General features: G+C 39.4%; 1 long non-coding RNA gene across 1 annotated transcript; it reads right to left on the bottom strand.

Moving 5' to 3' along the window:
* Positions 1–5,411: 5,411 nt before the first annotated feature.
* On the bottom strand, positions 5,412–19,943 carry LOC135328520 (uncharacterized). The gene is made up of 3 exons (XR_010389507.1): positions 19,614–19,943; positions 12,421–12,506; positions 5,412–7,206 (listed from the first exon to the last, which is right to left on the bottom strand). It is a non-coding gene; the product is annotated as an uncharacterized LOC135328520 (long non-coding RNA).
* Between the last annotated feature and the right edge of the window lie 3,884 nt (positions 19,944–23,827).

The following is a 23,827-nucleotide window of genomic DNA, read 5'->3' as shown; positions in this document are numbered from 1 at the left end:
GGCTACATTTTTCTCTGCAAGACTGGCACTGTAATTTGGCTCTTTCTAAATTCCTGTATCTTTAAAATGACAGAAGAGTTTCTCTTTTTCTTCACTTAATGCCTTATTCTAGAAGTGCTTGAAATCGCAAGGATATTTTGAGAACTAAATTACAAAATCTTGCATGACGACTCAAATACAATACAAATGGAAGACTATCCCTTCTTCTGGAATTCAGATCATCTTCTGCCTTCTATTTCATCACAACAAGATAGCAATCTCCAAAGCATTTCTATGATGGCTACATACTCAGTCCTGCTTTTTCCTTTAAAGGAGACCTACTGACTGACTCAAGCTCAAGAAGAATTAAGAGCAGCCAGAAGAAAAATAGCATACCTGTGTTATGTAATATAAGAAAAAGGTACAAATCCAAACTAGCTTTAACTTACACTGCTTAATGTGCAAAGATATCCAGGTTTCAGTCCTGCCAGGACCCCGGTCCAGCAAAGTACTTAAGGATGTTCATAGGAAGCAAAATGAAAAACCTCACATGTTTAAAACCTGACATCTGCTTAAGTGCTTTGCTACATTAGGGCCAGCAGCCTCAGCACTTCCCAGCTAAGCTGCTTGTGAATCTTCAGTTGAAATGAGTTGCATTGTCCTTCCCCTCTTGCCTTTAACCTCTCAAACCTTCCTTTGGTTCAGAGCACGGGCTGCCCGAGGTTTGACTCATTACAGCCACTGTTTCTCCATCAAAATGCATGGAATAGAAGTGGTTTCTAAATGTTTGACATTGATCTTAAGGACATGAAAGAGAAACCAGGTACACAAATTTTCATTGAGAACGACGCTGAAAAGCATGTGTCCTGCATGTGATTGCTTAGACTCAAAACTTTTACCATTCCTTTTATGCATTGTGAGAAAAAAGCTACATAGCACACCTACCTTAAGTGCCATTCAGAACCAGCTGTTCCTAGTAGTTTGTTAGTTAAGTGACCCTCTTTACTGCATAGAACTGATTTTCTGGTTAGATCACCAGTCTTGATTCTGTCTCTGGTTCTTGTGCAGCAAATGAGTCACTTATGCTCTGATTCAGCAAAACGCATGCCTAGTCAGGAAGTTATAGAAGCACATGCTGAAGATCTGGGCATATTCTTTGTCAAATAAAGTTCTGCTTTGCTGAACTAGAGCCTTACGTTCCTTTCTACAAAGAAAAAGGTGTGGGGGGCTGTTAAACAGTAAAGTGCTATTCTCCTGTTACCCTAACTTTTCTGTCCTGCCCATTTAGTCTGTAAACTATATAAAAATCAAAACTTCATTGGGTCACGCATTTGTATTTAGCACAATGGAATTGATTTCAACACAGGTTTCTCAGCGCTGTCATGTGGTTTGTTTTCAGGAGGAGTGTACGCATTACATTTATTAGTGCTTAGTTATGAAGTATATCCATAAATACATTAGGTTTCCTATATAAAAAATGTTGCAAACAAAACGAAAACATCTGAAAGTTTCAGTGTCCCCTGAAGCGCCAACAGTCAAATTAACTGCAGTGCATTATCTAGCAGGTGACATATTTGCTGTTCCTGAACAGATGCAAAAGTCTGTGTTCCCCAGATTGCCTCAGCATGGTTATGATTTTGACATGGTATCACTTTGACAAAAGCTGATCACCCAGCCCTCTGACCACTCTAGTTTAGACTTGATCATGTTCTCATTATTTTTTGCTTTATACTATTTCTTCATCTTCCAGTAGCCTTAACAAATCTAATTCCTGGTTGTCAAATCTGACGAGTATATGGGATACATTCAAAAACCTGTATTTTCCTCACTGGATGGGAACTCATCAGGTTCAAAAAATTTACAGCTCTGAGAAAAATTTTCAGTCTATTTTATCCTCCATTGTGTGAACATAACTCTCAATTAATTAATCTCATTACTCATAATTAATCTCATAACTCTTAATTAATTAATCTCATTACGGTAAACTGAATAACTTTAAAGATGTGAAAAATTGGTCAAAGCATTTTTAAACAAATCAAATATACAGCAACCTATTTCAAATGATAAAATATGAGACATAGAAATATGCTGCACAGACTTCCACTACTTTCATACTAAAAATCACAGTGCATAACTACCAAGTCTTTAGGTATGTGCCACAACAAAAATAGTACCAAAACCACATAGTTGTAGGCAGCTGATGGTCTTAAGAATGACAACGTAGATTCACATGGAGAAGACAGCAGATGAGTGGAGAAAGAAGAGAAACTTGGGAGTAAGAACTTGAGCACAGGACAATGATAATACAATCCAAACACTCAGATAAAATCAGTTTATTGTTTAGAAAAAAAGTGAAAGAGAAAATATGGGATGGGAAATTGAGGCTGCTTTTGGTAATATATGTTTGTCTCATTCTTTACCAGTCCCCCGAAAAGTCTGTTCAGACACTTTGTCCTTTTCACTAACAAGAGAAGATGCATGGGCCACATGTCTGTCATGAGGACAGTCTCTGAGGGGACAATGTTCTAACACATGAACGAAACGACACAAGCACGGTGGCTGACCAGCAGCTGCCTGTTCATTATTCAGACTTTTGATCCCCTGAAATACTGTCCTATAGGGGAATTATTTGCACAAACTCGGGTTAATTTGGACATCACAAAAATGACAATTCACACTTTCAGTAGAAGCTATGTTACAAGGAAAAGACATTTGGAAGTATTAAGACCATCTCCCCTCCTTCTTTAAAAAAGGCATTTTTGCATAACATTTGCCTGCATACACAACTACAGCTCTGTGACACCAGTTCATTGAGAAACAGTCAGAAATGCCCAGGCTCTAATAATAACTCTACCACACTTACCCCTCTTAACATTACAACAGAATCACAACCTATGTATGACTCAATTCACCATATATAAAGCAGGAATATAGTTATTCATCTGGGATTACTATACATCTTTCATTTGTCACTTTGAAATCTTGTGTGCATAGTTTTTGAGGAATCCTTCAATTAATCTGGAATCTCCTGACGCACAATAAGCCTATTAATACATGAAACATCCCAATATTGTTGCACATGTGGCATTTATCACTAGCACTGAAAATCCCAGGTGTAGCTTTATCGTATACAGTAGCTCTGACACTTTGGGAATGCATAAAGTACAACATTTTAATACTTCTGGGAGCTTCAGACTTACTGTACATGCATAGAACAGCATGACTAGGTGCAGTTGGCCATGAAATCCCAGATTGGCATATGTTAATCGCATATTTGTCTACTCAACAGCAAATGTTTTCTTTCATATCACTAGGAAACACAGATCCTTCAAATGAGTTACTGAGTTCACACTGCACCAGTCGGTACTGCAACGCTCACAAAGAGAACCTCATCCCATACTCGCATCCCAACAAAATGGTAAGGTCTCTCTGCTATTTCGAACCTTGTTTTTGAAGTGAATCCACTGACTACTTATGAGCACAAGCACTTCTTTCATGATTAAATGGTTGTAGGATCAGAGAATATTATATATTTCAATATTGCAGCATGAAAACACAACTTGCATTTGCTCCAATTATACTATTGCCTACAATTTCTGGTAGCATATTTAAAACACTTTAAAGCCTGTATTTTATTCTTCCACAGTAGAGCTATAATAAAATAACCTGTATAGCATTAAGCCTAGCAGATTTTATAGCAGTATCTTAATCTTTCTTTTGGAAATACATGTATTTTTATGCCATAAACACAGACTGCAGTATACCAGTGTAAATTGCCTCTTTGAGGGCTGGAAATATTTTGATCAGCGCTTATTGGAGAAAAACACTTGAAGTCTATCACAAAATTGTGAAGGAGTCCTACCAGCAGAGCTGACTTGCATTAAGTTAGGTCAACCGCTCAGTTTTACTGAAGTCTTTTTGCAAGATTCGTCACTGTTTTATTATTTCAGAAGAATATTGTGGACCAATCATAAACATTTGTCCAAAGTTCTTTAATTACTTACTTGCATTTTAGTTTATTCTTGTAGTGTTTTTGATCCACTTGCACAGTATTTAAGAGCAATTTTACAAAAGAATGATCACAGTCTGTGGAGGGATAGCACACAGAAATCATGGAAGGGGTGGCCCTTGAGTCAGAACCATGACTTAGTATTGACGGGTTTTTTTGCTTCCAAGAGGTTTAAGCATGGGCAAAGCTAGTTCTTTGGCTAAATGAAAGGTAATTCCCCCTCTTGCTCAGCAGAAATCATAAAGAAAGAGTAGGAGGCAGAGGAGAGCTTTGTTCATCTTATACACTGTGTACTTATACAGATGAAGAGGCAGGAATAAATTTTATTAGTGACACCTTGGAGGTTTCTGTCCTCCCTGGTACTGCACTCTGGATAAGCAAGTCTGCTGTAAAACTGATACACCAGTCACTCTCATTCTAAGTTTATTGAGCATAAAACCTTTCAGATGGCTCTAACAGAGCTCTTAAACCCCCAAGAGATTATTAAAAAGAACAGACATTTCTACAGAACTAAATCTTTCTTCACTCATAGTTAACAACAGATTTTTACAGTCTTTTTCATTGTTCTATCAATAACGTATCTATTATAACCCGTCCACTGACTTTTTTTATATAAACTTGTTAACAAAACACTTCTGGTTTAACCATTTTTCATATAAACATATATGTAAATAACTGTATAAGTGAATTTGCAGAGCAATTCATTTGAATCTCACATCTCTCAAAAGAGCACTAAAGCAACTATAAAATAAAAGCTTTAAATTGTGTCCTGTTTTTCTCGCGTTAATATTAAAAGGACACAGAGTACTAATGCACTATTAACACTGCCACCGAGACAAAATATTTTGTTAACTCTTGTGAGTTCTTTTGCAAGTTCTTATGAGTTACATTTAATTTATTATAGTGGAAGCCATGTAAAACAACATGTGTGGTCTTCAGAGGAGAAGTAGTGCTGCTGCTGTAGGGAAGGGGTTGCAGTCTCTTCTTCACCAGACAAGACAAGTGTTGAGCAAAGCCACAGAATAGGCAAAGACAAATATAAATAGATCATTAAAATATTTCAGACGTGGAAAAGCAGATTGAACATGAGACAGGCAAGTCATGAACTCCAAAGGACTTAGAAGGAGGAGAAGGGACTTCCTATATTAGACTAGTTGCCAAGTAATGGTCACAGCCGGACTTCAGGATTTTATTTCTGTGCTGCTTTTAGTCATTTCTTTCCAAATCAACACTATTGTTTGATAATAAACACAGCTGATTCCGCTCTTTATAGAATGGAGCAAGTGTTTACCAGCTGTCCTGTAGTCATGAAAGACTCTGTCACAACAGAATAAAAAGAAAAGCAAAAGCCTTTGGCCATCCTAGCCAATAAAGCTATCAAAATGCTTGAACATGATTATTTTCACATCTCCATGTATCTCTGTTAACATAAAAAAATATAAGCCAAAGAACAGTGATTTTGTAGTACATTTGTGTAATGACCAACAAATCAACGCCACTGTGCAAATCTCATCTCAAGAAAAGAAAAAGCTTGACAAATCAGTTCTAGAAGAGTAGAAAGCTGTCTGCAGTTTTTCCCTGCTGCTTTTGGCAAACTGGAGATTGACATAACTTTTCAACATCCCTAGTTAATTCACTGGTAAAAGGCAGAAGAATTTATAAATCTCTTGTGTAAGGTTATATTAAAATTGCATCTATTTTTGCAGCAGATCTTATACATCCAAATCCATCTGTAAATATCCCTCAGTTTCCACAACACCAAGACCACCAAGCACCCAGCATCTCAGAGACCAGACAGTGACGAAACCTGTCTCTTCCCACTTGCAATGTGTCATATGCAGATTGCACATTGCCTGAAAAAATAAATAGCAAACTCATGACATCAAGGCAAGATAGGGATTTATTCCTACTTTGCTTTCAGGTGCCACATATTTGAGTTTAAACTCTGCAAATTCCAGGAAGTCAGAGAGCAGATCGGAACAAACAAAAAACCAACACAGCACAATTTTTCCAGGCCTGACAAGCCAACCTGCTGTTTTAACAGTGCCTGTAGGAAGTGGTCTCATTGCACATCTGCTTTAACTTAATTGTTTGAGACCATTGCCTAGTTAGAATAAGATAGTGTCCTTCAGCACTCCGGGGTGTTATTCTCACATGTGCTTATGACTAAATGAGACTCTAGGCATGTCACTAACTTAGTTTGGAACAATTCATATGATATGTAGCTTCCCACACATATGTATCCGTCAGTTAAAAAATTAATAGCTGAACTGAAGACTTCATAGGAAAGGCGTTACAGTTACAGCAATGGACCAAATTCTCTCCTCAGACAGGAGAATTTGGCTCCATAAAAACAGTAATCACAGAAACCCCAATATATTTCCCTACATTCACCACATTGCAACAGGTGATGTGCTACAGCTATTTCCCCTTTCTGTGTATAGGCATAATTGTGGTATCTCAGATATTGTAGTTAGCACTGAGAAACGATAGCTTTTTAAAAGGGAAAAATGGTAGCCTGCACTGTGATTGCAAGCTACCATAAATACTGCAGTTACCTAAGTGCAAGGCAGAACAAAGTTTGGCCCCAGTTTGAGGCCATTACATTCCATGGTAGTCAAAGTTTAAGAACTCTGTCACAAACGTACTTTTGTTTTTACTGAAAAAAAAAGTGAAATAGTTTAGCCTCAATGAATCAAAGAGATGGAACCAAAATACAGGTTTCCGCTGTATGAAGACCCTCATCTGTGTCCTTTGTGCTTTCCCTGGGCAGCTGATGCTTCCTGAGAAAAAAACAGGGAACAGGCACTGAGCTGAAGTCTTCTTTTAAAAAGCAGCCAGGTCAGAGGGAGGCAGGCATTGTTTTACGGAGACCTGGATCCAGTACAGAGTTTGTTTGGATTTTAAGATATGATCTCATCTCTGCTGATAGGCACTTTGTTTATGGAATCAAATCTATAGCAAGTAATAAACAGATTAATTTGGCACATGAAGTTGCTCTTCATTATTTCTCCAAAATCTAGAGTTATCATTACTTATATTTAGTATATTTAATAGCTACTGAAGCCTATGAGTTAATACAAGAAAATACTTATACAGTACAGTGATGGGTCAGTTTCATCCTTCAAGCAACCTTATTTCCTCTTTAGCATCCTCATCTCATTTTCTTCAGCCAAATTATCTGTGTGTCCATTCCCTCAATGTTGGTTTGGAGGAGCCTGGGTGGGGAGGGGGGGGGGGGGAGGGAGAGAACAACAGAAAGTAGTTTAAATTGAAAAAAAGCTCTAGACTACTTGAATGTATTTTTAACAAAGAAAACTTCAGGCAGTGTGAAAAACTCTTTACATATTTCCTTTTATAAGACTTTTCTCCCTCAGCTAGTTCACTGTTCTTATTATTCATTGAAAGTAATGAGTTCTAGCTCTTTACTGTTTCCCCTCCTTCTTCTCTCCTTTCTGATACACTGCATTTGCTTTCGAAAGAAATCGGGAATTTTGAGCTTTTTCCATACCCGGTGTTTGCTGGCTGTTACAAAGTCCTTTCATTAGGAGATTACATAAATGGGTACTTGAAGCAATAATGGTGCAGAACAGTATTTGAAAGGAACAATTTATTCATGCGATAACAATTGCCTCATTTATTTTCTATAGAAATAGATCTGATTAATGTTTCTATTTTCAAAGCCCATTAGGCTGTAGTCTGCCTTTGGCAAATGGTAGATGAATTCACAGTGCTAAACAATGTTTTTGTTTTGTTTTTAATACATTTTTATTTACTATTATTTTGTGACGTAGCTTCTTGTGCTCAGGTTTTGACAATGGCAAAGAAAATTGAGCTGAAAATAGAAACAAATAACAAGATCAACACAAATAGTTTCATATCCCTAACTATGAACAAAAAATACTAGATTCGAGAAAAAAAATGAAATTATATCAGGAAATGTATCAGTAGGTGGAAGAGTTGCCAACCAGGAGCAGGAAGGCAGAAGCCACAAATGAGAACTCAGGGTACAGGGAACTTGATTATCCCCAAACTATTCCTCTCCATGGAAGTACCTCCCAAATCCGTCACTAGGCGTGAAATAACTTAGCTCAAGGAAAAAACACGTATTATAAGCACTTTGTTTAGACAACGTGTTTATCCATGGAAACCCCCCAAGAAAGTAAGAGGAGAAAAAGAGCATTCTTAAATCGAACAATATTATCTATATCATGTCCTGTCACATGGTCAGTTCTTTGCCCATGTGGGTTTTTGATGAGAGATGGAAGGACAGAGCACTAATCTAAGAGCTCTGATGCTATGCTTGAATACTGCAGGGTGGGTACGTGCCACTCCAGTAAAAAAGCTACAGTTAAAAAGAAACAAAATAATATTTACCTTTAGCAGTTTATGAGTGGAATAATTTTTAGAAAGAGATTTGTATGAGTCTGAGGCCCTAGTATTTTCTTCCGCCTCTAAAACAGTTTTCTGTTTTTTAAATAATTTCTAAGGCCAGTTGAATTAGGCTCCTTCTTACAAATTCCTCTCATCTGTCTAATATTTTAAGAACATACACATTTCTTAGCACCTAGAGAACATCCTTCTGCTTTTGGCTTTAGTTTGGACAAGAAACTTAGGTGTAATGTTGGTCTCTAATGCTACAACCAGCTTGGTATCAAAATAAAGATGGTGGTTAGTTTTCCACCCATCATCATGAAGGGAGCATGGAGAATCCAGATCCACTAGAAATTTCATGATTCATATTGAGAGAAAAGTGACATATCTCTTCCCTCCTCCTTACATAGAGGTTACAAGTTCATAACTGCTACCAGAGAGCACTGTCAGTGCTCTTTGGTGTTTTGTACTCTATTCTGAAAAAGCAACACTAACATGTTGGCGAAGGGCCTCGTAGTAGTTCTGGCAGCTTACAGTGTATCCTGTCTTTGCTTTCACATCTGTACAAAACAATCACCGTGACGCTCAGACCAAAACAAAGAAACTATTTTTGTCGTATTACAGCACTTCAACACCAATACACTTACAGGCGCTACAACCTACTGTTATATCATTTTGAACCAGTTCATAGTACACAAGCCTATTTCATTGTTGACCTTTCTGCAACATGCATCAGGTCCCACAGATTATTTTGAAAATAATTGTATAAATCTTTAGTTTTGCTGGAGTAGAATAAATCCAATATGAGAGAATCTTAGCAGTATACAGTTACTCTGAAGATCTTGATAAATGCTTTACACTTTTTTTTGATTGCCAGACAATGGGAGCTTGGGCAATGATTTAGGGGCAGGGAAGGAAAGGGAAAGCAGATTTGGGGGCCTAGAAGAAGGAAAGGGGAGAGAGGATGGATTTATAAATTCAGAAGAGTAACAATCCCAAAGCAGTTATTATGGAATTTACAGAATCTGCTTTTTGACTGATAACAGTGCAAAGTCTTACAGGTATTGGCTATATTAATCCCAGAAACATTTGGCAAGACATTTTCCACTCATGTGGCCATTATTAGCCAAGCTCTCGCTTTTCAAAGTCCATCTGTATCTGTGAGCATTTTTTTTAATTAAAAAAGAAACTTAGACCTGAACAAAAATTAGAAAGGGACCCCCATTTTCCAAAGCATAGAAAATCAGTCTGTAAATGTGAATCAGAATACAAATTTGCATCCTTAATTCTTTGCTATAAACCTCGGTTGCAGTTTATAAGTGCAAGTGTAGGTTCACATGTACATAATCATGTGTACATAATCACAACCACACATCAGTAGTCTAACTTTGAAAGTTGAACAGATTCAGGAATTCAGAATTTTCCCTCCTGATTCTATGTTTCAGAGCTGTTTATTTGCTCCTGCATTTGAGGAGAACAACAAAATAGCAGTGATAGATTAATGAACAGTTTACCAGGAAATATATTTAAACTTTATTCCAGTCTCAGAGACATTATTAATTTCAAGATTATATTTTTGATTAAATAAGCAGTGGTTTACATTTCTTGGCCAAATCGTCCAATGTTGACTGTCCAAAAAGTGTTTTATTAGGTGGTAACTCATTCCTCAGCAGTCCTACTCCTGTGCGCAGGAGGCCCTGCAGTGGGGCACTCAGGACGCTCCTGTGCAGTCACTGCTCTGGATGCCTACTGACATGGCTTTTCCGAGGAGCGCAGCAAGGGGAGGGAAAGGTACTTCCAAGGTTTCTTACTTAGCTCATCTAGCACGTGGAACAAAGAAAGGCACTTCTTCTCTAGCCAGGAAAATTCTCTCACAAACAGTTGTAGAAAGTCTGTTTTGAATGATGAAAGCAGGGTGGTATTCCAGTCAAGAAAGCCGCAAACATTTTAAATGAAATAAATCGAGGCCACTCATATTTTATCATCAGCTCCTCCAGGATACTTTCATAATGTCCAGGATAAGGACCTAATCCCACATTTTGGTTATTGAGTTCTATGAAAGAGACCTCTTTTATTTTTACTCTTTCATGTACAGAGACTACAGCAAGTAAAATCCTTAGATCTAGGATGAACTTCTGCAGTGGGCTCACTGTATGTAAAACATGCTGTATCGTTCTATGGCTGCTTACATGAGGATAAAGACTGTCACAGAAAGCTCGCTAAGTAAATAGAAAGCTTAGCTAAAAGTTTAAGTTTGTAAATCATATTTAGGTTAAATGTTAGCAAATAATCCGTTGCTAATCAAAGCTGCATGGCTTAATGGTCATAGAATGCTTTGCTTAGGGCACAGTTCAGCTGTGGCCAAGAGTTTTTTGTGACTGGGTAGCTCTTATCATTGGTATTTTCCTTTTCACTGGAAGTCAGAAACCTGACAGAAAGCACTGATAAATATCAGAGTCATCAATCTATGTAACTCACAGTTTTAGCAACACATCAATCAAGTATTTCCAAGGAAAATTTCAGTGCAAAACCTAGAAGACTGAACACACAGGAAAACTGAACCATTTCCTTATTGTTAGGGATGCTCATTGCAGAGCAGAGCTGAGCACAGAAAGGTTTGGGGTTTGGCATTTTTCAAGGCCTTTCCTGGCCCATCAAGAGATATTTGCAATAGAAGGAAGATGTTTATCTATTATACCCGTGCATTTTCAAAGCTCAGTCAGACCGATGGACAGTATACCTGAGACTTAACTAGATTTAAAAATGAATAACTTGATATTATTCTTACAGAGATTTCTGTTCCTGCAAACACGAAATTTGGAGCATAAATTAGGGCACTAATAAAGAAGGACTTTGGCCCAAAGGCTGGAGCCTCTGCAGATCATGGACAAGGGAAGACCAAAGGGCCCAGGGAAACAAAGAGATAAGCTGCTCTCCCCAGTCCTGCGGCCAGCAAGACAAAAGGTTGATCGCTGGGACAGAGTTACAGCAGCCTCCTGACTCCCGTAATTTTTTACTTAGCAGCTTGCTGTCCCATAGCCTCTGTTGGCAAAAGCTCCTGCAGTTCACCAGTGACTGGGGATAGGTTTGACAAGCTCGGGGGGAATTGCCTGTGTGGAGAAGAGAGCCTGCAAGGTATTGCTGCACTATCACAGAGATGCCCAAATAACATCAAACAAGAAAACCCTCGACTGTCCCGGGAGCAGAGCTGCCAACGTCCCAAGAGCATCACCAAGGGAGCTTACTTTGCATAAGCAAGGAGATCATTTTGTGTGGTTCAGCTGCAGAACCAGAGGATGAATGGTGCTCAGGTGGCTTAAAGCCACCTGTTTAACTCCATATACAGTTTTGGTTTCAGCTAAAAATCAGAGTCAAATCAACAGAAGCAAATATACCTTACACCTCCTCCTTCCTTAGGCCAAAATCATACGAGAAAAGCCATGCCCTCCCTCATACACACTTAAGCCTCCATGTTCTTTTTCTCTCTAAAATTGCTCTCCACAAAGATGGTCAGTGATGTGCACAGATTTCATGCATGTCAAATACTGTTTAAAAACAGTGCTCCGTAAGCTGCTGCATTCAACCCCCAATTTCTAAATGAAAGGCACAAGAAAAAAATCCCCTGAAAACCCAGTCCCAAATACTTTCCGAGCTTATCAGCAAAAAGCTAACCCACCAGTGCAAGGTAGTAGAGAAATACAGGCTGTGCTCATCAGCACAAAACAGAAGTGAAAGGGGAGCAGTAAATAAATGCAACAGACACTGCAACAGAGAAAAACTATCCTGCTAGCAGTCAAGTCAATGGCAAAACTCCCAACAACAAGCAGGGTAGTGTTGGGCCCTGCATCAGCAGCCAGGAGCTCAATACAATAATCTTACTTTCTCCATAGCTTCCTATGCAGCTTCCTAACAAAAAGAAATTCACAGCGTATTCCTTATATAGTGTATCCCTTATCTTACTACTGGAAACACAAGAAACTTCACTGCAACCAGCCCCTATGCTGTTACTCTGATCATGTTTCAGTACAACTGATAAATAAAAAAGAGAAAAATCTTACATAACAGTCTTCATTCAAGACACTTAAATCTCCAGCTTCAAATCCATTCCATGCACTTTCAGTCACATAGAACAAAACAGTTTTACCTACAAGAAAAATGAGGATGGTGAAAAAGGCAATGTTTTCTACTGGCCCATTTAACAAATGAAACATTTACTTTCTGCTTGGTGTAAAGTGACAGGCAGCTTATTAGAGCTGACAGTGATCCTCCCTAGAGGATTTCAGTGAGCAAGTAACACAGGTGAAGGTCAGAGTAGCAAAGGAATTAAATGACGAGAGGAAGGAAGCTGCTCCCTCCTGAAGACAGAAGTTAGCTAGCAAAGCTGTTCCTAATGCAGCCCTCGCTGGTTGGAAATACAGTGCTTGCAAACATTTTCTATTGCTCTAGAAATGCTTCCAAGACATTTTGGGACTACAGATATGAATCTGAAGATTTTTAGACCTGGTTCCTTTCTGTTCACAAGCTCAATGCACTGCAGGTGCAATCCTAATGCAACTTGCACTTGCAGTAAGGACTCCCATGAATGCACAGTTTTGTGCCACTGCTCAACTTACATAAAATCAAAGGCAACGCATGTAATAGTCTTACCTATGAATCATACATCTATTAGACATATATGAAAAGAAGTAATATGGTATACTCCACTTTTTAAAGTAAATTATAGAATAAACACAGCTGTGCTCACCCAGCGAGTTTTAACTACTCCATAAGGCACGCATAGCTGGCTGGGGAGAGCTGCCTTATTTGTTGAATGCTGTTGCCTGACTGCCCTCAGCAGACCTTAAGACCCCAGAAGAATTAAAGGTTTAGGTAAGAGATGATTGGCTTTTGCCAAGGTTTGTTTAGCACTTGTGCTTTTTTCTCACTTTGACCCTGCCAGTTTGCTGCAGTTTACTAACCTGGGCAGAATTCCTAGCACCCAGCCACTGCCCCAGCACAGGCTGAGCAGGAAACACCCCTCGGGACCCTCGTGAGGTTTCTCACAGAGCTGGCCACGCCACACCACAGCTCAGCTCTCCCAGGGACACTATGCACAAAAATAGTACAGCGTTTGGGGGAAATGAAGGTACTGGATCTCCTGGCAATGCTGGAAAAGGGAAGACTTGAAAAGTCACTAAGAAGTGATAGAGGCTGTGCTATCCACGTGGTGCAATTTGTGTTCCTTTTCATGTTTATTCAGATGAAATTAAAGCAGTGAAAATAAAACAACACTTTTTTATTAAGCCTGACTCCATTGCATTTAGAAGGACAGAATATCAGCATACCTGCTAACGCACGTAGTCAAGATGAGGATGTGAATGTTCATGTATATGTGTCCGACCTTCTTATGTAGCCTGATGTGGGTGATGCAGAACAACTCATGGCAGCAATCAGGCGTTCTCCAATTCCAAAACAAGCTTTAGAAATTTTTGGATACTTCAGTTGGGCAAATACTAAATGACTGGTGTGACAACTCTTCTAAGAAGAACCTGTGACTAGCATTCTTGTTACATTTTTCACATTTGAAGATAGTTGATCAGCAGCAGAAATAGCTAAGCCCAGCCTCTGTCAGCTCAGGATCCCACTGATAATCTGTTACTGAATATATCAGCACTCTTCCAGCACTGCTTTATATCCTTCCTAGCCAAGACCCCATAAAGCATTAGAGCTACTGGCTTCTGGCTATTAGTGACCCATTACCATGGCAACAGGGATCAACCGAGAGCCAAATAATGGGGCTGTCACTGCTGCATCTGCACCCATCCACAGCCCTGGCCTCGGCACTTAAAGTCAGCACCGGCACCCCCTGTGCACTAGTGCACGCTGCAGGCGCAAGGAGAGAGAGTGACTGATTTATGGGCCTCGTCCCATAAAGCACACTCAGTGTTTCAAAACGAGGTTTCCTTTTGAGCCTTGCCCCTCACCACCTCTCAGATGCCCTGAAGTGAGAACAGGAGGTGAGAGAGGAATGGAAAGAAATGCTAAAGGAAACTTTGTGCCCTGGAAAAGGTTTATGCAACTTAGGATCACAAGTACAAGTTTCACTACTGTCTGCGAGGAGTTAGGGCTAGATTTCTGCTACCTTAAACTCACCTTACACCACTCTGTGCAACAGTGACTACAGTATTAGAGATCATAATAAGATGGCAGGCAGGAGCGTGAAGGGGGTCTTTTAGTACCAGAAGATGAACTTGCAGATTCCTCGCTGATCTCCTGGACTGGTTACCAGCACACAACAGAACTGAAGGAAATGTTTTATCTCATCAGTGGGCCCAGTATGCAAGCAAAAAGCTTGCTGCTCTGCTCTGGTCTGCAGCCCTGCCAGGGCTTAGTCGCAGACAGGCTTTACTGCCCTGTGCTTTCCCCCAGCGCCCCAGCCAGGCTAAGGCCATGGCCTCATTGCGCCCTTGTGCCAGGGAAGGATGCCAGCTGCCCCTGAAGGCAGTTTCCACCAACCTCATGTAGCTTTTCTGCATGTTTCAGGTTTCTCTGACAATTCTTAGTCGATTAGGTGCATTTGGATGGTGGAGGCAGGAGACAGGAATAAATTAAATCTGAAGGCTACCAGCATCTCTATTTTTAATCTTATCACTCTCCAGGCACACTTGTGTAATATGAGATCACAGATTTTATTCCTCCCTTATGTAGATACCACTTATTTAAAACTATGAAGGCCTATCCTAGCCAGAGACAAATTAATGTGGTTCTACTGACAACACTAGGGCTCTGCCAGAGTACACTTCCTGAGGATGTGAGCCTGCAAAAAGCAGTATCATTCCTCTCGCTGTAGCTTTTCACTGGTGACTATTAGGTCTGATTGAAAATTTTTCTTTATAACTCTGATTTATTGTAATTTTGATAATTTAGCGTTCTAGTATTGTAAATGATCAAGTGTGGCTCAATGTGAGCAAGCGATCTGGAGCACAGAATCCACATGCTTGTTGCTGGATACAGTTGAGAACAAAGATCCAAAGAAAGACATGTTTCAGAACATATTTGTAATTCCTGAAATGCATCAGGTAAGTAATTTTGTCTATTGACTATGTTGGTCAATTTTTAAAGGTAGGCATAAACATACAGTACAGTACTTGACCCTTTTCCTCCTAAACACAAAAAGAAGGAAGTAAAATGGGTTTACTACCTGGTTCCTCTGTAAGCAGGGAGGAAATCATTCCTGTTCAGCCAGCCACAGTGCTGGGTGACCATGGAAACTCAAACACTTTCCAGCTGTGCCGCTAATCACCGCCAGTGAGCAGGATCTCCCTACGCTCCACTGAGCAAAATGGGTTCCTCCAGGTACCAAGGAGCTGCTTTCGTTTGCAGTGCTTTTCCGCAGTAGGACATCTGCATCCATACTGGAGATGCTTCTGCATTTCTGCTGGCAAGAATCCCTTTTCTCATTATCCTTTACTTGCAGCCACAATTAACTCATCCCAAACTCAAAGACCTTCACAAGTAGTTGGGTATTCATTGACTTTTGAGAGCTCTAATTACAAGATTAAGGACTGGGAAGTAAAAATTCATCAAACTGCAAATAAAGACAGTATAGAATATGAATGTGGGTAAGTCAAAGGCCTTGGAGTCATACCTTTTTGTAAGAGCAAGAGAACCGTGAATTTTGATTTTATCAATAAAACATCATACTTTCAAACTTAGGTAGCAAATTTGGATTTTTTTCATTAAAATGGCACAATTTTCCTGTCATCTAGTCCCTGTTGACACCCTTCTGCCATTTGCAAAAGGAAAGCATGGAAAGTGTTTTTCCTGTTTGACAGGAGAGCTGGACAGGTTTATTTTAACAAAAAATTCTAAATTTGCTAGATAAATGAAGAGTACCACAAAGCAGGTATATTATCGTCCTGTGTCATAACTGTCCCAGCAAAATAAGAATCAGGAACCCAACCTCCTGTTTCTCAGCCCTCCAGACCATTCCTACCGATCTGAGTTGGTTTGCCAGATTATTCCTTTTTTGTTTGGCAGCACCACTTTATTATGCAAAGAAAGATCAATACAGAAATGCCTGGATGTCAAAGGTACACTGAAAAATACACACATAAGGAACATGAGATCCAAGTTTGGCTTAGCCCATAAAGTTTTGCAGAGTCCCAGATAGTCTCATCTCATATATTCTGGTTTCAATCTTGACACTCTGGATAATATTCTGAGCTCGAGCACATCTCTGTTGAAAACTCTGAGGATATATGGAAGGAAATACATTACTTGGCTCTAAACAATTTATATGAAATACTGGAGAAGAAAGTGATTTGACTGCCATTCACACTTCAGTCTAAATATTGAAACAAACATGCTGAGGTAGAAATGAACTAATAAGGGGCTCCAACCGCTTTAAAAGGTCACAAGCCTTCTCAAATGTTTTCAATACATTTTCAACCCCAGATCTGCAGATCTCGCTTTCCTTCTGTCAGGTACCACCACAAGGGGCATCTCCCCCAGCAGAGCTTCGATTGCCAGTTCAGTGCACCCCAGGGCTTTTTCTTTCCACTCTGACATCTGCAGTTAGCATCTTTCACCAGACCATCCACCTCATGCATCTTCCCATGACATGGACCTCTCCAGACCAGCAGTTAGAATCCAGAAAACACAAAGCAGACGGTACGGAAATATCTGAGCCACTTTGTTTGCAACTAAGCACAATCCACTTAGGAGTCCGACTAGAAAAGTTATAATTAATCACTTTTGGGGAGGGAGGAAGAAGCAAAGAAGAAATCTTCTTAAGAGATAAGGACAACAGTATCTGGTCTCAGACAAACTATTTCCTTTCATGCCTAATGAAAGTTCACATAGTTGGGTGCTCCTTGTAGCTCTTCTGAACCCATCTGACTTTCATCTGATTACCTAGGTTATTCAGGGAGAGTCTTCCAGCAATCAGGAAGAGAGCACCAGGTGCTCACTAGCTACCCTTCCTTTTCAGATAGCACTGGCTCCAGCGGCCTATCAAGGACCCTTACGCAGAAGTACACAAGACTCCCTACACTTCAAGGTATTTCCATATTCCCGTCACCAGTTCCACCTATTTTATGGCCCATTTAGACCAGATAGCCACCTGGAAAGATGACTGAAGAATGAAGAATGGAGTTAATTGGGCCATGTTTGCAGGAGGCTAAAGAAAGTTGGCACGCAGTTACTCACGCTACTCCAGCCAATTACACTGCTAGTAAACCTTGCTCTCCAAGACCACATTTGCTTTCAAGGTCCAAGAAAAATACATTTCCTCCTGTATTCGTTGAGGCGATATGAAGAGTGGTACAGCGCTCCTATGAAAAGAAAGAACTCTCTATGGCTGTGTCATCCTGTATATGCTGCTCAAGCAACTTTCTTCAAGCCCATTTTATTTCCTCTTTCATCACCAGAACTATCTGCCAGAAATGACACATTAAGTATTTGGCATTCCAAAATCCTAAAAAGGTGAATGGAGAAAAAACACATCTGTACGCAGGGTGATGGCTGTAAAGGGAGTAAGAGCAATGTCAGTAACCTTTGGAAAAAAAATTGCATAAGCCAAAAGAAGACTTCTGATAAATACTAATATTCTTTATTAGACATTGCACATCTTCACCCCATTTCTCTTACTATTTTATTACATATTTTACCTCATACAACACTGATGAAGATTTTAAGCCGCCTCAAAAAGTAAAAGGGTATAAAAGAAACAATAACATTTTTGATTTCCTCTTTAACAAAGAGAAGGAAACAAGCTAATGAGGATAGTAAAGTGTTAAAAATGTGTGATCTGTTTCTCAGTGCTACAAGTATCCTCCCTACACACAGTTCATGCAGACGTACCACGTTCATAAAGTATTTCATTTTGGCCTGCTTCTACCGATGCAGCACAGTTCCAACCTCCAACACAGCGCACAGGTTTCTTGGTCAGATTTTCAGCAAAAAAATTTAAAACCAGACTGTCAAAGGACTAGACATACAGCATGATGCTGCAAAGACTTTGCAAGTGAATATTATACTCATGCGTCAACCAGTTCCAGTGGGACTAGTCATACATGCTTACCCATACACCTAAATCTTCAAAATATCAGACTCCAGGTATATTTATTTTTACCCAATGTATTTCTATTCTGAAAATTAAAATAGATTTTATCATATTCAAGCATTTATCAGCCTTGATTCTAAACCACATGCTTCATTTACTTAGAGGAGCAAAAGAAAAAACAGCCAATAAAAAGTTTTTCATGAAAATGGCTCCATTTTAGAAGGAAACTGGTACAAATATCTTTACACTGCCAACACACTTCCACGCCCCATCTGGATATAAACCATTTTAAACAAAAAACAGATATATCATTACAGCTTTTTTCAGTCAGTCTGTAGAAACTGCCACATGTACAACTGAGAAAGAGTATCTACCCTAGGAATAGCTTTCCCTTTCCAAGAGGGAATATTTTCATCAGAGTAAACAAGTTTTAGAAATTCAGAAATAAGTGCCTAGGACCTGAGCTATATTTGCTTTCCACTGATCTCAGAGATAGATAGGAAAGTTTACATAAGATGAACAAATAGTTTAAAATAATGATATAGAAATATAAGATACAGAAACATGTCTTGAACAGCAAAAGAAGGAAGTATTCTGAAAGACTATGTTACCAAATATACATTCAAGCTCCTTAATTACATTCAAAGCATACTAAAATTCCAGTCCAAAATGCATTGATAGAAAAAGTAGCTAAACTGTCTAAACATTACATTTAACACACCCATTGCTGTTACATAGTGTGACTATAGGTTGAATCTCAAAAACGGCTCAGAAGACTATGGACAAATATTAGCACACCATAATAATTACCATTTGTCCCCATTTTCTTTCTGTATATACCAACAAATATGGTTTTTCTGCTTTTTCAACTCAAGCGGCCAATTACCTGCTCTGCTTTGCAAGCTCCCATGCAAACTCACCAGGAAATGGATAATGTGCCGTGCAGCACAGTGGGGAAAACTCTGATGCAAAATAATCCTGAACTTATTCAAGTAAGTCCCTCTGCTGCGTTCTCAGACTGAGCTATGTGTTAACTGTATTTATTCACCACCGAAAGACTACACAGTTACAACCCTGGCAAATACTGTGCATTTAAATAATTCTACTTTTGCTTAGCCACACAAAGGGGTTTTATTCTTATACCACAGCTGTACACAAAAGAATAGAGTGCCATTTCAAATCAAAACTCCTGAAGTTACTACTTACCCGCTTGTGATTATATATTCAGTAAACCCGAGGAGCTGGAAAGATTTTGTTGCGCAAGACAAAAGTTACAAAAAAAAGCAGACAAAGGTAACAAAAATGAAGGGAAACTAGCGTAAATCCTCTCTTCATTCATCTACTTAAAAATTCCTGAAGACTAAAAAGGACCTTGAAGAAAGTGCTCTCAGCAAAGACTACATCCTCTTGTCAGTCAAACCCTGCATAGTTTCAGCTAGGCATCCGTCCAAAAAGACATGGAATTATTCTATTTTTGTCTTCCAATGCAAGTGGAAACATTTTTACAGATTTGTGGTGAGGACTTCAATTTTTATAGTGGTCAGTTTGTAGAGGAATATAATTAAAGACCCTGTTAAACATAAGACTGCCCACAAAGAAGAAACTGAATAATTTGGAGATAAATAGCAATTCTATTACATTATAGTCTGATATAGAAGCACAATAAAAACTTTCAATGAGGCTAAAAATCCAGATGTGATTTATGGGAAAAAAGTTGTAAAAAAACTTTTTAAAAACAGCAACGTTGCCACGAGCCGTGGGACAATGACACATTTTCAACAAATGTAGGCTTATTTTTTTTCAAATGAAATAATTTGGGTAAATTTTTTTCAGTGATTTTAGAGAGAAAGCTAAACATTTGTTTTACCACCCATGTTATGTCTGGTATGTTACTGTTTTTATTCAACACAGGTGTTTCCTTTAGAAGTACTTCACATTTTGCCTACTGCTGACATAAAATAAACCTCCTAAACCACTGACTTTGTGAAGCATGGAAATATTTTGGAAATTGTGTATTTCACTTCTGTTGCATTTAATTTGTATCCTATTATACCAGTAAGAAAGTATAGTCGTTTCCTGTGTACATTCTGTCTGGAAGCTGACGCTGACACTGAATGTACATCTTTACTAATCCCTTGAGTGCTCAAATGCAAGACTTTCCTCACTAGGGAAACATTTTGGATCCAGCTCAATTCCCCAATACTCTGTCAGCATCTCATAGGCTGAACTTTTGTCGCTGCTACGTTCGCCTCTCTGCTCTCTAACTTCCTCACCGATTGCTACTTTCGCCCTTGCTTGCTTTTCTGATCCTGCCAGTCCTCCTTTGATTTCCTCCATTGCTGCCCTTTTCCATTATACATTGATAACTCTTGTTTATTCCTCTTCATAGCTTTATGTCCCATCTCCTTTTACTGCTGACCAAATTAGTGCCCTGCCCTGCTGGTCAGTCTTACAGGCTTTGCCGATCACCGCTGTTTGCCGGGCTATCTTCTGAGTTACTTCTTTAGTGTAGAAAGCTCTTTCCTCAATTAGTCCATAAAGTAAGCTGGCCCTGGCTGTCATCATGCCTTAGGTCAGAGCCTTCATCCAGATGCACCAAAAGATATTAGTCAACTGCAATAGTAAATCAGATGGTCGTGAGGAACAAACGGTGCCTTTTTCAACCAAGAAGAAAAGAAGCACTCCCTGTCCCCTTGTTCCCCTTTTCTCCATACTTACATGTTGCTTTTTGCTCTCTCATGTTTCAAGTTTCCTTACAGTGTGAATGCCTTGGGGCAGGAAATCTCTCTTACTACATTTTGAAGTAGTCTCTAGTATAATGGCACCCAATCTTTTTAGGCTACTAGGCATTATTGCAAAACAAGTGAGAAACGTTATTTCTCGAACATCTTTCTACTTCTTATTATCCTCCTCAAATCAAAGCTCTTATGAGATAGAGCTTCAGTTGAATGAAGAGACTCATTTTGATTTTAGGCATGGGATAGGGAAAGAAAGAAACCCTGTGTAGCTGAATGCACACTGTAGTCCTGCACACATATCAGAAAGACAACAGCCTATTAAAGCTTCAGAAGGGGAAGAAGAGGTTGGACACTGAGATGCCTGCCTTTCTGAAGCACCTTAAGCATAGTACAGTGCACGTTTCTGACACATGACATGCTAGCATCTCACACTTTAATTCTCATTTTTGTTAGGAGTGAGCCGAGAAAATATGAAGGAGGAGCATGAGGTAGGGGGCTAGGAAGGGAGGCAGAAGGGCAAAAGGTCTCCCTAAATGCCCAGTTGCTGCTCTGCTTGGATTACATTTGGAGAGACAGGATAAGTCGGAATTATCTTTATTAAACTGGTCAGGCCTTTTCTTGCTGATTTAAGAGTTGAATTTCTCCATATAACCCTTAGTTACAAGGATCCCTGGTAATCCATCACCCCTTGATCTCACGACAGATAGAGAAGCATTTTACCTCACGTACTGCCACAGGGGTTCCCAGGAACCCATAATCTTTCCTTCAAAATCATTTTTCACTCAGTTTCTGAATAGCGATAGGTTCATCCCCTCTCAAGTTCACCAGCTTGCCTCTTTCTCCCCTGCATGATGTCTAATGATGGGCTATTCCTGTTTTTCTTCTACTGAGGAGCCGGTTCAGTTTAACCTTTACTACAACAGTCTGAGACCCTCTCCCATGGTAAAATAGGCTGTTTTTTCACATTACTCCTTCGCAGCAGGCCTTCTGACTTCCACAGCTCTCACCAGCCCTTTTGGGAGCACCACGCAGAGAACAGCCCTGTCCTCTCACCAACCATTGCTCCAGCTGCGCGCCTGAGAAGGCTGATGTGTCTGGTGAGAGAACCGCACCTTCGGACCCTGGCCAGCAGTGGTTATTTTATTTTTCTTGTGCTTGCCAAAATACGGTGCCAGTTCTAAAAAGATGAGCAATGCTTTTAGGATGAACAAAATACTGTGATTTAGGGAGTTTGTCATTTACCAAAAGATCTATGCATTTATGCACTCAGTGTAGCTCCCAAGTAATAAAAGGGTGACATAATCTAGAAACCAAAGTTCTTAAACCGTATTTTCTTCACAAAAAATGAATAGCCTGCCTGCTCTGCTAATTCCACTCAAATGAATCTCCATACCTTCTCTCTGCAGTGGACAATCCAAAACAGACAGCAGGCACTGCAGCTGTGACTAAATTGTGGTTCAGTTAAACACCATCTCCAGGATCTAACTTCGAACACATTTCCCAATTTTTCTGAGATCCAAAATTTAGGAAAATAGTAAAGGCTTTGCACATACACCATTATTAATGTCTAATTAACATCTGATTTCTTGCTGGTTGCCTATAAGTAAGTCGTTGTTATACCAGTATGACACTGACTTTTAAAATGGAGATGCTTTATGGCACCTATTGCTTAAATGACTTGTTTTAAAATTGTCTGGTCTCTAAAATCCATCCATTTTAAGGAGTTCTCGAGAGGCAGAAAAGTTCTGGATTAAGATTACTATTCCATTATTGGTCAGAATGCTAATTTCCTTCCTGTGATACCAGGCTGCTTATCATTTTTGACAACACATTTAATTGCTGTTGCAACCCCTGCAACTTTTTCATAGGTGGTGCCAAGATTATTTTAATTAAAATAATATCTATACGGAGGTTAATGAAAACTGGGAATAAAATTCCACCAGGAGTTTGTCATCCACCACTCTGCCTTAAGTGAGTTCATAAGAACCTGAATCCCGCCCAGCCCCGCAATTAGCAGAGACCAAGAGGAAAAGGGAAGGTGCTCGTAGGTGGCTTCCACAGAGCTGCAGCTCCGTCCGAGACACTTGCCCATGCAGCTCCCGAGCACTCTCCCCAGGGTTACCGTCAGACAAAGTGCTTGGGATTCGGCCCATTCTCCTTATTCTCTTCAGATATACAAACAATCAAGTGGCATATAAAAGTTCACAGTATGTCAAATGCTGCTTTGATACCACCAGAGACATAACCTGGGATCACCTGTACTTTATCAAAGATGAGAAGATTTGCTTGTACCAAAAAAATGCATTCATTTTTTCTTCATTTTAGAAACAACTAAATGATACCACATGTGGAAATGTAACTCTTCCAGCAGTAAATGCACTCAGGCAGACACACCCACTATGATTTTTTTAAAAGCAGACTAGTCTCCAGTTTAAATAAATCCTGCATATAATTAGACAAATCAGTATCTGTTGAACAAAATTTTCTTTTTTTCAGTTAGCAACCCTCACTTAGTGCTAAACCGTATCTCTGCAAACTGTTCATCTAGCAAATTATAGGCTTTCATATAGGCCATCTTGGTTTGTTTCCCTGTGTAGTTGCAATTCTCAAACTTTGCACACAGTTCCAGTAAAGTTTCTTACACCAACACTTGCATAGCATATAGCTTTTTCATTACTAATT

The sequence above is a fragment of the Dromaius novaehollandiae genome, chromosome 5, assembly GCF_036370855.1.
Source record: "Dromaius novaehollandiae isolate bDroNov1 chromosome 5, bDroNov1.hap1, whole genome shotgun sequence".
NCBI lineage: Eukaryota > Metazoa > Chordata > Aves > Casuariiformes > Dromaiidae > Dromaius > Dromaius novaehollandiae.
The sequence above is the reverse complement of the archived record's forward strand: the minus strand, read 5'-3'. Positions and strand labels throughout refer to the sequence as shown.